Raw genomic sequence first — 17,450 nt, forward strand, 5'->3', positions numbered from 1 at the left:
TAATGTATATATTTTATACTAAAAAAAATCTGGAACCTGATTTGTAAGATGCTTTAGTTACTCACATTTTTCAGCAGAGATATGGAATTTATATAGAACTAAGCCAAGTGTCTGCATTTTTCTTATTTATTTTTGTTTCTGATTCTGTGGACATCTTCATAGATTTCAAAATTCATAAATTTAGGCCAACTTTAACTCAGTCAGCTCATATTTCTACATTATATATATATATAATAAGAAAAAAAAAAGTTAAAAAAAATTGGATTATATATATATATATTAACAAACTTTTGCCTTGCTCAGGGCCTAAGGAAGGCTCTAAGTAACAAACCCCTCTTAGTGGGATTCTTGTCTCATTCATTGCATAAGGTTGGTACTGAGTGATGCAAAAGACTAGAGAAAGGTAAAAAGCGCTTTTTACCTTTCCCCAACAAGGGGAAATAATTTTTACCTATTTCCCCAAGAAGGGGAAATAATTTTTGCTCAAGCTGCAGAGAAGTTGATACTTAACTAGTCGCTCACACCAGCTTCACCACATCACTAACTACGTATTTGTCAGTCATGAGGTACCCACTCTGAAAGGCTGTTGCTTGAGCTGTATGGCATCATCACTTGCAAACACAAATGAATTCAGAATATCTCAGCAGCTACTGGATAGATCAAAGATCCATCAGATCCACTGTCCTGTTTCCAGTAATAGACAAAAACGAATGATGATGGAAGAGGCTAAGAATGAGCCAGCAGAGGTGATAGGCACCCAGAGTACTCTCCTAGCCTGTTCTCTCACACTTTCATGCAAACTATTCTTTGAATATGTGAATCATTATACACAAGAAAATCAAAGAAATGAAGTCCTAGACATCTCATTTTAGATATACACTTTAGGAAATACTTTCACTTTAATCTTTTCTTTTCAGTTCTCTTTATACTATGTAAGTCTTTATTATAGTCTTTATTTATAGTCGTTATTATAGTCTTTATGTTTCTACATAGTATGTTTCTACATAGCTGGAAAGATGTTTTCGTGCATGGCCTAATCTCTAAGCTCTTGTCTACACCATTTTTTTTTCTCCATTTTTCTTTTCCAGCCTACTGTAACATTATCAACAGCTACTACCGGTGGACCATCAGAGATCTCAAACTTCAAGTGCAGTGCTGCAGGTTTGCTTTCTAGTGGTTTGTATCTAGATGAACAAATTAAATTTCATTTTGGTTACAATGCAAGTTTGATTAACCTCATCTTCTATAAACTTCAAAATCATTAGAACATCTCATTCATAATCTCTTAATGATTGACTAGTATTGTAATATTTCTCACTTAAATCCTTTGTACCCCTATATTTGTATGGGGTTTCACTCCCTGTAAGATACCTTATTGTGCACAAGTGTTTGATCAGAAAGCAAAAGTTATGAATACTGTGCTTTAACTGTTAACAAATATATAAACATTATGTGGTGTAAAATTACTACATGCATTAAGCAACTCTGATTTATTAAAATACCTGAACCAGCAGAAGTCTACAGGTTCTGAAAAACAATTTCCAAATTGACTTGAAGCAAGAAAAAAAAACAAAACACTAGCTGCTACAGTTTCATGATGCCACACACACAGCTAAGCATGTCTCATGAAAGAAATGAGTCTTTCTTTAGAGGAATGCAGCAGTAAAAATGCCAGCTTACACACTACATGAAACAAGACATTCTTTTCCAGTATTAAACAAACTTGGGGACAGATTTTCAGTGGGCTGAAATAGGAACTGAAAAAATACACTTTTTTTTTTTTTTTTTTATAAATGTGAGTGATCTGATGAGCCAAAGCTGTTAAAAAAAATCACTATACGTTGCAAAATAAACTCTAGCATTCTCCTCAGAAAGCGATGCCAATACTAAAATTTGTAACTCAGTCTGTCATGTACACAAATACATTCCTATAGATCTACGAATACATCCAAGGTTCATACATTCAGGGTTTTCCTATCAATTATAAAATTATCTGTAAATGCAAACCAATTCCAGAGAATGAATTCTGTACTTCAGCTCACATTAAGAAACCGTGAGGGAAACAGATGTTTCTCACAGAGGTGCTCATCCTCAACCATACTGCCTGATAGAACTGCTTCTTCTGCTGTCACTCTCCATTAGGAAAAGCAGGTTGTTTTCCCCCGTCCATCCTGGGACTCCACAAGTCTTCCGACTAGTGCTGAAGGGTTATGTGTTTAAATTGTCAAAAGCAAAAAATAAATAAAATAATAATATAATAAAATATATTAAAAATATATTATAAAATAACATAATAAAATAATAATAAGTCAATCACATAAAGGCATTTACCAATAAGGTATTTCCAGTTTTTAAGAAAAAAATGTGAATGATTTATTTCACTTTGTGAAGAATAAATCAATAAATAGATAGATAGATAGATAGATAGATAGATAGATAGATAGATAGATACATCTGCCTGGCAATTTGATTCCAAAAGCCTATTTTCTTGATATTGTCATTACTAAAATTGGGAAAGGGCATGCCATACTTGCTGGCGCCAAGGACGTGATCGTATTACTCTGGAAACATTACAAAATGAGCAATGCAACAACCAGAGAAGGAGAAATGCCAGCTTCTAGCCCCAGTGGATTTAGGAAAAAAAAATAGACAAAGAGACAGCATAACATTTCTTCCTTTGGAAAAATATGTCACCAACTACTTTTCCCTGTGATCGGGTTATTTAACGCTGTGAAGTGTTCCCAGGATAATTAATTATTTTGCCAAATAAAAAGTATCTTTCAAGAAGTTCTGTTCAGCAAATGGCCCAAAGCTCTGGTAAGCCCATCACACGTGCACATGGCGTTATATGCCCTCCCGAGCTAACACAATTATACACGCACAGTCATCATGCCTAGTCTATGATTCTGGAGCAGAATTTACAAAGTCTTTGCCTCTTAAGGACAAACCTTAAGCAGAAGTGGAGCCCTCCAGGCAGCCAAGGGAGGGGCCCTGATATTTTCCTCTATAAGCTATCAGGAAATTCTTTGTTTCATTCTTTTCTTTTGCCGGACTGAAGCAGGATAATAGGATACAAAAACACTTCTTGCACTAGATGAGTCATCCTGAGTGAATCACTTTATCCCCTTCTGTGCTTCCATTTCCCTACCTGCAAAATGGATACTTTGTACAGTTCTAAGATATCTGGCCTTTAAAAAAATAAAAATAAAATTGCAAGGACTAAAATTAATTTCACTGGGAATAGTAGGAAGGCCTCTGGAAATATCAAAACCATTGCTTTTTAAGAACCTATCAAAAGTGGATTTGAAGAAGAAAATTAGTTTTAACTGTTTTACTCACAGAAAATATTTGAAGGAATAGGAAGAATTTGTATGGAAGACTTGCTTATTTACTTGTCTTGGTATTTTTACTTGCACGACTCATCATTAAAAAGGGAGTGGAAGATGTTAGATCAGATATTTCTGTAGTATTTGGAAGCAAACAGAGGGAATAATGGTTAAAAAAGAAATGGGAAAAAGTGTGAAAAAAAAAAAAGACAAGAAAAAGAAAATCTCACAAAAAAAAAAAAATCATAAGAAGTTTTAAGAAAATAAATAGTTGTAAAAAATCTTTTTTTGCTTCAGGCCAGAAGTTCACTCTTTGGAAGTTCAGGGTCCTGACTTTGCTTTTCACCAGGCCCAAACTCCTCCAGATCATCAGCTCTACCATGGAGTTGTTGCTGCAGCCCAGACTGCCTCCAGTCTTAACCTCCTTAATGAGTTCATCCACACCGGTGGGCAACAGATCCGGTAATATTTCTACTTCAGTTGGTTTGTCTGGTACCTGGACCATCACATTACTAGGAGGTAAGTCTGAAATGAGACACTGCTCCTAGGCTGCACAGGGACAGTACAACAGCAAAGAGGTTCAGAATGCTGCTCTCACAATTATTATGTACCAGGACTATTATGATAAAACATAAGGTGATACAGAATATTCACATACCCAGGAAAAGCAGCAGTCAAAGGTGGAAAGGACTGGATGTGTGTGGAGAGGGGAAAAGAAATACAACAAAGGATCCTTAACTGAAAACCCATCCATATGTCCATCAAAGAAAATTCTGTCTACTAATACTTTTCATAAAGGAATGAAGAAAAGAGATATGCCAACAAGCAAAAGTACATCCCAAGAGCTGACAGCCCATAGATTTTCTTCCCTGGTTAAAACAACCACACTGGACTTCCTATTAACATTTTTATGTTATTATTGTATATCAACAGTCTCTTCCAAGCAATTTTGAAGTTTTCACTTCATTTTGCCATTCCGGATTTCTGAATGCCAAGGAACATTTCAGTTAAAGTAACATCCAATTTTGAAGCAAATTCTCCAATATTACCACGACCACTATCTGAAACAAGTTTGAGAAGGAAGAGAGTCCAGATGGCTAATCTTAATGATAAAAGAGTTACAGTGTTTTGCCTTCAATTACAAGAATGATATTGGACTTCTCATTTTTAGTATCAGCAAGATAGTAAGAAAATAATGACTGATTAGGATAGTAATTGACTTCAGGTGAGTGATCAAAATGTTCTGAAGAACTACTAGAAACAGAACAACATATGCTTCCCACCCATCTTTAACCATGTAATGAGACTGATAGCATAAATATGAATTTATATTTTACTAACAAATAATTGTGGCAGTTGCAAATGCACAGTATCAGCCACAAAGCCATAAGGTCATTTTACTGACACGGGAGAATGCATTTCTGAGATGGAGAAGCTGCTTGGACAAGATTAAAAACTGCGATTGCTTTACAAAACATCTTTTCCAAGTTATTCATTTCCAGCTTTTTCCAAGAATGGAAATTCCAAGAAGAAAAATACATTGCTTCACAGCTGCAAATGCCCACATTGCCAAAAATGCAAATGCAATCACTATCTATGAATCAAAGACAAATGATGGAACTGCTAAGTATGAGTAAGGACTTAATGGAAACAGACCTCTAAAGCTGAAAGTCGCCTTTGGAAGGGCCTCATATGCCATGTTCATAACAGCAAGCATGTAAGCTATAAACAGGATGGTACCAGCAGGAACATAGTGATAAGAGGTAAATCATTTTTATAGGCAATTCTGGTATTCAAGTCAGCACAAATGCTAAGATTTTATGAAGGCTGCCACCACTGCTACTACCAGAGGTTCAAGGAATGCTTCCTAACATCTTTCCAGCTCAAATTTCTGGCCTTTAGGGAATGGAAAATAGATGTCAGTAACTAAGTCGCTAATCACAGCGTTACTAAGCATAAAAACAGTTCTTGTGCCAGTATCGACTGAGTCAGTTCTTTTTACGTTTTCTCAAATATCCGGGACCCTACAAGGCATTGGACCTAAATGGTCATTTCAGTCCTACTGAAACACAGGCAAGCATGGGTCTTTCCTTAATAATATGGAAATCAAAACAGACAGCACTGAGGTGACTCGTGAGATAATAGAGACATTAAACCAAAGACCAAAACACACATTGGCTTAGCAAGCATTTCCAAGGGGATACATCAGAAAATAAACTTCTGCAGACTAGGCTGGAAAGGGCACAGGTTCAATATCACTGAGCCAGCTAGAATCTTTTTCAGGCTCATTAAAAGAAGGGTAACTGAATAGTTTGCTTCAGAACTAACACACAACAGGTTGAATTTTTTTAAAGCAACTAATTATGCAATTGTCCAATTGTCTATCTACACTACAGCAAGTTTTGATACAGGGGTACCACTGACTTTGATCCATTTTTTGTCTTACCATGCCTTCCAAAAAATAATCTAACTTTTGGAAGATGAAAATTGTTGTTGTCTGTTTTGACATTTTTTTTGTCATCTGTGTGTACTTCGAATAGCTGCCAAAATGGTCACAGAACAATGAGCAATAATATTAAAACTGTGCTTTTCAGTTTATTTACAGTGTAGCCTTTCTTGTGCTGCATGCTACTGAGGGAAGAATACTGTATTTCATATTTCATAAGTCTGTTCACTAAAGCACAAGGAAAGAACTGAAAATTATGAAAGGTGATGTAAAAGTAGATTTATGATACTGAGTAATTAGTGGACAAAACAGCCAAAATGATCATTATACCAGACCAAAAAACAGCCAGAGTGACTCAAGCAGAATGTTTTCTCCCTGACTACACAAAAGGCACATATCTAATATCTCGTTATCTGATTTGTACAGAGGTGCATATTGTAGAATAGAGAATGAAAAGTAGTTGGGGAAACCTTATTGTTTTCCAATATGAAAAGCAACAAATCACAACAGTTTCTTACACACACCCAATTCCTCTTTTCAGCCACATTTTGTAAGAAAAGCATAAATTCCAGTTTGACTTATTCAGAATCTACAAAAAAAGTAATTTGTGAAACAGTGGATATTAGAGGTAAATAAATCCAAGGAACTTAGAAAAGAAAGCAACAAGGGACAGAATATAGGCCAGGAAGGAAAGGAAATCCAAACCCAATTGTCTGGTGTTGTAAATAAGCATTTGCTGAATTTAGAGTATAGAGCTTATTCCATTTAATCCAACAGATTTGTTCAAATAAACAAGAAGCCAGAAATTGCCAGAGCAGAGTCTATGTGAAACAGCTTATTGTATTGCATGAATTGCTTGACATCCAGGTGATTTAATGATTGTTAAGAGATGAAAAGAAAAGTAGGAAATTAAATAATTTTATAATTATAGGATATTTCAATTTCAGAAGTCAGTATCATTTTAAGACTACAGAAATCTAAAAGTGAAGGAGATATGAAGAAAATCTGAAATTCATTTGGAAGCAGTAGCAACATCTGCCTAAATGTCCATTTTAGCCTATCTGCCTCGCTACAAACTGCTTTCAAGCCGCACTTGAATAAAGCATGCTCAAGTGGATCAGTACTTTATATATTTTTAAATTTCTTTCACATCACTGGACAGGCTTACAAGAAATCTTACATTATAAGGGAAGTAGATGGAAAATGCCTATTTTTTCAGGGTAAGTTAGGGATCCCTTACGGGCCTTAGTTCCGTTTCCAGTCTGAAATGATGCATGTTTTTGTTTGGTTTGTTTGTTTGTTTTTTAGCCCTGTCCAATATTGACATTCTTAGGGTAATTATGTGCAGATTTCTGTTTGATATTCAAAGAAGTAGGTAATAACAGAAAAGAGAAAAAAAAAGAAAAAAAAAGCTAAAAACTTATATAACAACTTATATGGCCTCTACTACTGAAAAATGTCTGCTGATGGGTATAGTCAGAATAGCTACCAGCAGATATATCTATTCTACTGTTATTATTTTGTTTCTTGGCATTTTCATTTGTCAGAAATCTTCATAAATGAACATGCAGAATTTTGCCATTATTGAATCTGTCAGACTATCTGTTGCCTAACAATCTTACAGCAAGTTCAGGCTTTCTGACTTTTAAATATTTAAATATTTAATTGATAATATTTTGTTCTACAAGCCAGGGATATACCTGCCAACAATTTTTGATGCAGTTTCAGACATAACAGACTAAGAATGATGAAAAACTGTAGACAGGATTTGGACAAGATCTTTCTAGCATTTGAGAAATGGAATTTCAGCCGATCAGACATCCTTCCTCTGCATTTCCTTTTTCCTATCTACATGAAGCCCCGGCAGATAAAGGCCTTATCATACCATCTTTATACAAACCATGAAAAATAAATACACACATGAATCAAGAATGAGGAGTAAATAAACAAAACAAAAAGATGTGTTTTGTTCTCTAAAAAGTTGCTAGCACCACTTGGAGAAACTTGAAAAATGTTTAATTTAATTACATGTGGAAGATTTACAGAATCAATTTTCACAGGCATCCAAGTACGGAAGTAAGGTTCCCTAGAGAGTGACTGTGAAGATGGCCCAATGGACAGCTGGAAGGACTCCCTGTGTTGGTATGGCACTCCAGATTTTCTGAACAGCCCTCTGGATGTACATAGTTTTTTGTATTATCTGTTAATGCATGGGTGAAAATTTGTGTGTCTAATTAGCAGTTTAAGCTAATCTAAACTTTAAACTAATCTCCCCCGCTGCAGATGTATTTTTTACCTAGCAGTACATGGGGGGTCCGCCAAGCCCATGGGCTGAGGACTGGTTGCAGCTTGGCAAAGCGAGCATGTGTGACTTCTATACCTGTTGGTGGTCACGGTGCCTGGGACCAAACTGCATGGTCCATCTGAGCTCCAGTGGAGGAGCGAGGCTCCAGGAAGATAGTAGCATCCCTATTTTGATCAGAGCTCTAATTCTTATGGTTCTTGCCCACATAGAGATTTTTGGTATGCAGACTGTATATTTGAATATAGTAAGGCATGATTGTTTCTTTACTTTTGTGTATTCAACAAAAACTAAGTGCACTAGAATGTGCGATTGACTTCTAAATAGAGATATTTAAAAAACAAGTAATAGATCTTTTTTCTGGCCTTTTAATTTTTGAACCTTTGGATTCAAATGTACAACCTTTTCTATCATCATTGAGTCACATATTTTGAAATGTGAGAACTGTGAATTGCTCAAGACTGTAAGACTGATTTTGTACAAAAATGTCTGGAGCTATGCCAAGTGGAAAATAATACAAGTAGATAGATTTTTATGAATGAAAAAGGCTTAACTGAAACAAAAGTTATGATAGGGAGAAGAAAATAAAATTTACACATACAATTTAATTCAAACAAAACTTAGGATGGCTTGAGATGGTAGTAATAAATATTACAAATTGTTGAGACAAAAGGTGTCAATTATTGGAAGTGTGATGCACTTCATTTGGTCATATACACTATAGGCAATACAGACTTTGTAACACTGGCTTTTCACATTAAATTGAAGAAACGTAATTTATGAGGGCTAAATTGTATTTTTGGCACAACTGAAGTGCTTGGAAAAACTGAGATACAAAACCAAAACTACAAGTCATACTATATAACATATACTATATGCTGAGTATAGATCCATACACATTCACAAAAGCACATTTGTCAAAATTTACAGGCATCACATATCTGACGTACAAAAAAAAAAAGGATTTAGCTGCTATTAAATTCACTTAATTTCCCAGTGTGTAGTTCTTTAATAATCACTGTTCAAGTATCTAGTGATGTACTTATATTCCGTAATTAAACAGTGAATTTTAATTAAATTCACTTAAAAATTAAATTTTAATTAAATTTAATTTAATTTTTAATTAAACAGAATTTTAAGTGAAACCTGTATTAGGAAAGCTCCCTAAGATTCTCCATTACAAAACATAATGGATCAAATCTTTTCTCTTTTTCAGATAACCATCTCTAGTAATTTAAATCTTGTTCTTGAACTTCTGACTGGCACCACTGGCAGGCTTCACTGTTCTTTTATTACATTTTATTTACTTTTCAGAGTATAGTAGATGGTTTTTATAGCATCTGAATATAGATGCTATAAAATAATGCTATAGATACTGTAATCTACATTTCAAAAGCAAGGTATTTACAATATAGCTAGATTTGTGATACAGTAATACGTGTAATAAACATTATAGGAGTGGTTGAGCGGGTGTATAAATACTGTATAGATGTATAAATACATATTTTATATCACGTTTTGAAGGCAAAAACTAAAATAGTGTAGTTTATTTTTCATGAAATTATTGTAAAATTAGGATAATAATGGTTTTGTTGCAGCCTCACAAAGGCAAATTTTCTAAACATTCAAATTAGGAGGGTTATTTCAAACTCACTTAGAAAGAAAGATTTCAAGGTAAATAAGGAGGATAAAAGGAATGCAAAAGAAAAATGGGGAAATAAAAGTAAACTCAACCTGAGGAGATGGATCCTAAATAGTAAGGCAAATACATGAAAGTATAACAAGAGGATTGTAGGTGCTGGTTAAGTCAATGAAACTTCCTGTGTCAAATGACAGCACTGCACATGAGCTTCAAATCATTATGTACAGAAATTTCTGAGACAATAAAAATGATGATGAACAGAATTTTCTAATAAGGAAGATCATCTTATCTAGAGGATGCTTCAGCATAGCAGCTAAGTAGGTTTTGTAATGACGGGCTGTTTTTTCTATACATACCTCTTGGAAAGAATTTCCTAAAAGTGCTTGCTGTTATCTGCCCTGATGCCTGAATGCTGGCAGAAGCTAAGAGATGCAGTACAGGACACCACACAGATTTAATCACTGGGGTTCATCATCATCCACCCAGCAGAGCTGGCACCAATGTGCTAGTTTTGGCCATGAGATATAGTGCATTCTACAAATGTAGTATTGACAGACTTTTTGCTTAGAAATGTGTTGTGGCTCAGAGGAAAACACAGCTTGATTCCTACTGGACTAGACTTGTGTATTTCTGGAAATTAGATTTGTAAATTTCTGGAAATTTTTTTTTTCCATTTTTTTTTCCACCTCCAAGAGAATTATAGAGCTATTTGTTTGTAGAGCTTCATATAATCACACACTGAAATTTCTTCACAATGTTGACATTTGGAGAATATCATCTCACTGAAAGTTTTTACAAGAAAGTTATCGATACTGTTAAAGAAATTTGAGGATAAATTTCAAAATCATCCAAACTTTTCTTTATCCAAGGAAAACTTTTTTTTCTAGTTTGACAAAATTTTTAATTCTAATAGTTGATCTTAATACACATTTTAAATGGCTGAATTGATACAAAGCATGATAAAATTACTGAAAATATTTTTTTCAGCTGATCTGCCCTGAATTTGAGATCTTTGACAAAAATACAGTTATTCATTTATTTTGAGATCTTTGACAAAAATACAGTTATTTATAATTCTTAAGCAATCTCTTCCCTTTTTCCAATTTTTAACTCTTTCATAGAACAGGAAAAGTCTTTCTTAAATATCTATATCCAAAAGTATTTTTAACTCAGTGCTTGAGGTTTTGAGTTTATTACTATGAGAGTAATGTAGAATAGCACCATCAGGTGCTGGTATACAACCAGAAGAGAAATGGAGAAGAAGCAAATTTAAGACATTAGTTCCTCTATGTATTTCTTGAATACTAGAAAGAAAAGTTAGATGAGCAAAATCAATTTCTGCAGCTTAGCTTCTAAACTATACACTGTTCTTCCTTTTATATATAACCTATTTGAAAATATGTCATACTTTTTGATGAAAGAATAAATATCTAAAATACCATACCATACTATAGCCATGCACCTATTTACACTATACATGTACACCTCTTCACAGGATCACTAACCTCAACACTCAAAGGAGTGCAGAAATCTAGTTACATTATGTCTTTAGTAACATGATTTATGAAACATGCTTTATTGCATATTAGCCTGAATTAAAACCCATCAGAGCTGAAATCTGATGGGAATCACAGTAACAAGGTTAAGTCATTTGTGCTGTCATCAGAATGATGACATTAGCGTTCAGTGAATATGAACTGACTAGATTTTGAGTGCAAGGTTCTTTGAATATTACTTTCATTTTCGTTGCTGTGCTCTAACACATTATATTCCATACGGAACTTCTGTTTTGTACAAATATTTTCCTTATATCATAAAATAATGCTACAGTTACTAAATATTAAATTGTGTATTCATCATAAGATAAATTATTTTCATTAGAAAGAATTAATTTGGTTAAATATGCACATTGCAAATCACCCTATGCAAGTTAGATTCCATTTATATGTATTACTATTACTTATATTCAGGGGAGGTTTCATTGATAAAATTAGTGGCATCAAAAGCACATCTCCTGAGGTAGGCATCTAAAATAGATGATATGCTAAACCCTGAGGGCAAATATTTCTCTCCACTGAGAGTGTGAGGTTACAAGTTCAGGTATAGACATGGCAGACATCAACCTTTCAGTGAGCTGAATCTGGTCTGTTACATCTTACAATGAAATTGTGCTTCTCAGGGAATTGTGTTGGAAGAAATACGTTCCTTGTCTTGGAAAAAAATGCAGCCAACTAGTTCAACCATGTGTAATGGAAGGGAATAAAAGGAAAGGTTCTTCTATCTAGGCACTTCAATATTGATCCGGATTTGAGCATTTGGGCTACCTCTTGTCCTCAGTTGAACCAGCTGTAAATAAGCTTTGGTCATCCAAGTTGAGCTACCCATGAAGCTTGCTACACTCTCCCTTGTGCAATGCTAGGGATAGAAACCAAAGTGTCTCATCCCCATTGGCCTCATGACCTGGTGAAATGTGAACCCATTACCTGATAGTCTACATATGTGCACAGGGAGAAGGTGTGAGAACAAACTGTGCTGTAAAGATGGGACCTCATCTCCATGAAAATTGAGAGTGGATTATTTGGACTCTGAAATGAATGGCAGAAAACTACATCACATGCTTGCATGTAGTGAGATAAGAACATTACGTATTTTTTTTTATTTTTTTATTTTTTCTGGAGAAATTGATCTGGCTTGAAAGATTGCATTTCTGAGGAAGCGCCCTTTCTTTGGTGGAGTCGAGCTGCCATTTGCTGTCTGGCAAGTCTCACAATACTTTTTGTTTGTTTAAAAAATAATAACATTATTTCAAGGCAGCAGTTCTTATCACATTCATGTTAAAGTAATTGAATTTTATGTTGGCAAAGCTAATGCTTCTGCTGTAGAAAAATTCAAAGATGAGACCATGCCAAAAGTTTGTATTGGCAAGAACAGACAGGGAAACAGTTCTGTAAAATCACTGACTCGATTTGGAGTGGCAGAAAAAAAAGGTAACTATACTGGGCATCATCATAAAGGGTACTTAGGAAAAAAAACAGACAATTTTGTCACTGTACAAAAACCTTGGTGTTTGCAAATGTCTTGTGTAATGTCCCAGTCTGGTGTCTCTATTCCAAGGATATAGTGGTGTTTGAGGAAATATAAAGATTGGCAGCAAAAATGACCAACGAATGAAGCTGCAGCCTTATTAGGAAAGTCTAAGAAGGCTATAACCCTTCAGTTTTGACAGAAAAAAGCCTAGAAGGTTATGATTGAGCTTTAAAAATAATGCAGTTTGTGGATAAAGTGAATGTAGTATTCTTCATCAAATGACAAAACTAAAGGAAACTTGTTGAAACTAATAGGATGTAGGATGCCTGCTGGAAGTACAATAAAAAAGTACTTTCTGACTTGGCTGGTATGGTTGTCAGAAGACTGTGGAGAAAGATAGTACTAGCAAATTTGAAAAGGTTAGACAAATCTGTGGGCAGAAGGTCCTTAGATGGGCTCTCAAGGAAACAGGCAAGGATGAACCCAATAGCATCCATAATACAATGGCAGAAATTGGACAGGCCTTCATGTTCTGTTGCCACTGCTGAAGAAAGAATACTAGGATATGACTACTTTCACTAGAGAAAATAGTATTTCTTCCTATTGCATTTAGAATATAACTTTAACACTCCACAATCTGGAAGACAGTAAAACACTGGCTGTGCAGTGTTCTTCATTAGCACTGACACTGGGGGAATAAAGAAGGGCACACATACCACCACAAATTTCTAGGGCCTTCGTGATTTGGGATCCATACAGCTTATGATGGTTTATTTGGCCAAGTGAACTCAGCTATGAATTCCACCAAAGTCAAACATCATGCAGGGAAGGTCACTTTTAGCTTGCAGATTTTGTTCAGCTTTTACAAATCCCCTAATTCTGCATACCACATCCAGTACTTCAGCATCCCCTTGAGTTTGGACACTGTAGCTTGCTTTGAGCTTTCCAAATGGACTGTATTCAACCTCTTCAGCTACTAAAAGCATAACTGAAAATTATGTGAGCTCCCAACCCTCTTTTATTCAAGAGTGGTTTCATAAGCTATGGCAACAGAGGACAGGTAATATCACCAACAATAATAATCAGGCACCCACCTCCCACAAAAAAACGTAACACTGGAAAGGGGAAAATAAATAAATCATCCGATCCAAGAACACAAACTCCCGATCTCTTCAACAGTCTAGTGGTGTGCATACTGTTAATATAGTTCACAGTTATATTTATACACTGTTCTCTGCCCTTTAGACAAATATTCCTTCAGGAAAATTTTTTGCTGTTGATCTTCCCAGGACTGGGATTCCTAGTCTGAAAGTCATCAGTTACTTCAGATAGAGGCCTGATAACAATAACCTAGAGTTACACAACTCATACAATGGCATTTATTATATATCTTTATCACCTTTATACTGGCAATAGGCTTGCTAGCACCAAGTGATTACCAAGGATTTAAATTGTTTGGGGCTACTCAGTCTCTAAATGGTGTGATACAGCTTCTGTTTCATCATGGCAAATGCCTGGGTTCCAAAAGACCAGGGTATGATCTACTTTGAGGTATGAAATCTACTGGGGTATGAGTTCTACTTTGTGCAATGTTTAAGTTGGGAAGCCACTCTGGCTATCTCAGGTCAGCACAGCTGGATCTCATCCCAACATTCTGCACTAGTTCTTCTGCCTCAGAAACACTATGCACTGATGTCAGACCACAAGTGTTTTCTTGTCCCTGTTTGATAAAAGTTTTTTTAGAATTCCTATTGTGATCTACACATTAAGGGTACAAGCAGAAAAGCTCATCAAATACATCAGTTTTATTCCACTTACCCATAAATATGTTACAGACTGAGAAAGTTATACCTCACAACATCCTTCACCTATTTCCTGTCTTCCAAACTTCCTGATATCATGAACAGCATTACCCACTTCTGGCATTAAATAAGAACAAATATATCGCTCTATGGAATAACAAAAATTCACTGAATCACTGAAGTCCTCTGCTTTGAGGGCAGCAGGGAGACTGGTATGTGCCCTTTGCAGATCATCCAACCGTAAGTTCCAAAAAATAGCAAAGCATGAATTGGCTTATGTTATAAAAATAAATAAAGACTGGAGAAGGCCAACCCACAAAGTAAACAGATAGTTATCGCTCCAGACTCACAAGGTATGTTGCAGAAAGGATCGTGGCAAAATGCTGAGGCTTATTAGATCTTTGGACTAATTATCATGAAAAAAATAAAGAAGTTCTAATATCTTTTCAGCTGCATGTTTTCCAGCATGTTTTCCATCAGTTTTGCTGTTGCCCCAAACCCCTGGCCACTTGGTAGACTTTCTATTATATTTGATACATTCAGACTTTTGATTCATTAAAAAACAAAACAAAAAGAAAAACAAAAAACAGAAAGTGTGTTTCTGTGGAAAACATTCTTATTCCAATGCTGTTATACTCTTCAGTGGCACATAGTCAAGAAAACAGTCGTACTCTTATTTTAATATGTATACTGCTCTCTCAATCAACATTTTGCATTAAAGAAAATTTTCTTATTACTTTGTTATTTCTTCCCAGGAACAGCAAGACAAATCAATTTTCTGCCATTGAAAAGTCTGTATGACCATTTTTCTATTCTAGAATGTTATCTAAAAATATTCTGATTCACAATCACATCCTGAAGTTATGAATGAATAGCAGAATTGAGTTACATTAAATTAATAGGTATTAATTCTTAAATAAGTCACCTTCCTAATTATTTTGCATAAAAACAACCATCTGCTTTTAATTCTGTTATTATAACAAACAGATGAAATTTTCCCAGGTGTTTCAGGAACAGGTTTGCCTACAGACCCTTCTACCGTGTTAAGCAGCAGCCAACCCCAACTGAGCTAACCTGTAACAGGAAACACCAGAACAGCTCTCCACCTGGGATCACCTGAGACACCTCTGAGCTGGCTGGTGCCCCCTCTAACAGTGAGTGATACCATTTAGATGCTTCGTAATGCTGATACTGAAAATAACATGATTTTACCATACACATGTTGGGAACCTGGATTCTGTTCTTCATGGGAAATTGCCGCATGCAAATACCCTGGGACCATTTCTATCAAACCCTTTCAGGAGGGATATTCATACTTCAGTACAGCACTGTGACTCTGTTCTGTGCTTCTGGGAACCAAAAAGCTCACTGCGATTTTTATTTCTTTTCACAATCTTCCACCTTCTCTTTACTACAGCTCTTCCCTCCTTCTCCAACACACAGCAGGGTTGCTGTGAAATGTTAATAGATAAGGAAAACGACATGTTATAGCTCTCTCTGCCTCCCAGCCTAAATATCCGTTAGTGCTGCTAACTTTATCACATTATTTATGGTTAAGCATTTTGGACTTGTTTAATAATACATCAAGATTGTTGTGATGGTATTCTGCCCCACCAAACGTTAGGAAATGGCACTGACCCATGGAGCCAAACTCACAGGCTCCCAAGTCTGGTGATTAAGAACCCCAAGACACCTCATGGAGGTAATATGGAAATCAGGCATGCTCAGACCCACTACATAGGTTCCTCAGCTGGAGGTGGCTGTGGTATGGTTGGGCTGTAGTTGGTGGTGAGCTTAGGTGTGGAGGAGGTGGGGGTTCCCTCTCCTTCTCCTGCTTGGGCAGGGCTGGCCTGGCTCAGCTTCACACAAAGAGAACAAACAGTATGTACCTCATCTAGACAGCTCCTAAGGATCTCCCTATGAGCCACATCCTGAGCTCAGGTAATGTTTCCAAACTGCCCAGTAGGAGATGACTCTCAACTCGCAGCTAGCAGAAAATGGAATCTTCCATTGATCCACTAGATCAATGCGCTAACTAAAAGCATTGGCAGCAAAAGGGATACAGACAGCTGTTTTGGACTATAACGGATGGTCATTCCAGCCTGCAGATATCAGCTCAGAGATTTACTTTTTTTCTTTTTCACAACTTATTGGAAGCACTCAAATAAGATAAAATTGATAGGAAGATGAAGTAATCAGAAATATACTGGTTCATTTGCATATCTTTACATAATAATTGAGGCATGCATGTTTTACCTTGGAGACACATAATCTATTACAGCACTTCCAGATATTATTGTTTTAGTAGCATGCAGTGTAACACTTTAGTGATATGTAACACCAAGTTTTTATTATTACTTTACTACATTTTAATAAAGATAAAGAGCCACTGTTTATTGCAGTCATTTCAGCAAAACTATTCCAGCTTCTGAGATCAACTGGGACTACTATTTAGTTAGAGTACTGCAGTTACTTAGTTTTGGAAAAAATTACTTACTTTAATGATAGTAATGACATGACTTGGAATGATTTCATTCAGTACTACTTGAAAGATAAAGATTTGAATAGGCTAATTGAACATTAGCCTATTAACTGGATATATTAGCTCATATTCAATTATGCTAGCTTGATATATTTGTTCACAAAGAAATTTAGTTACTATTCTATCCCACAGTCACATCAGCCATTTATTTCTGAACAAAGACTGTATTTTAAAGCACGTCATTTTATGTATTTGTTATATAGTCCTGAAAAAGTAGTCTATTATTTTGTTTATTTACATAAATGATAGTGTTTTTATGAAAAAAAAAAAATGTAGAGAGAAAAAAAAAAAGTGGGAGATATTAACAGAGAACCATGAATTTATTTATTTATTGTACCTAATATAAAATTGTCATGTTTGTTA

General features: G+C 35.4%; 1 protein-coding gene across 5 annotated transcripts in view; it reads right to left on the reverse strand.

Annotated features, from left to right (window-relative positions):
- PDE4D (phosphodiesterase 4D) overlaps nt 1-17,450 on the reverse strand; it is a 525,614-nt gene that overhangs the window by 133,212 nt on the left and 374,952 nt on the right. The window lies entirely within an intron of this gene.

The sequence above is a fragment of the Anas acuta genome, chromosome Z, assembly GCF_963932015.1.
Source record: "Anas acuta chromosome Z, bAnaAcu1.1, whole genome shotgun sequence".
NCBI classification, from domain to species: Eukaryota; Metazoa; Chordata; class Aves; order Anseriformes; family Anatidae; genus Anas; species Anas acuta.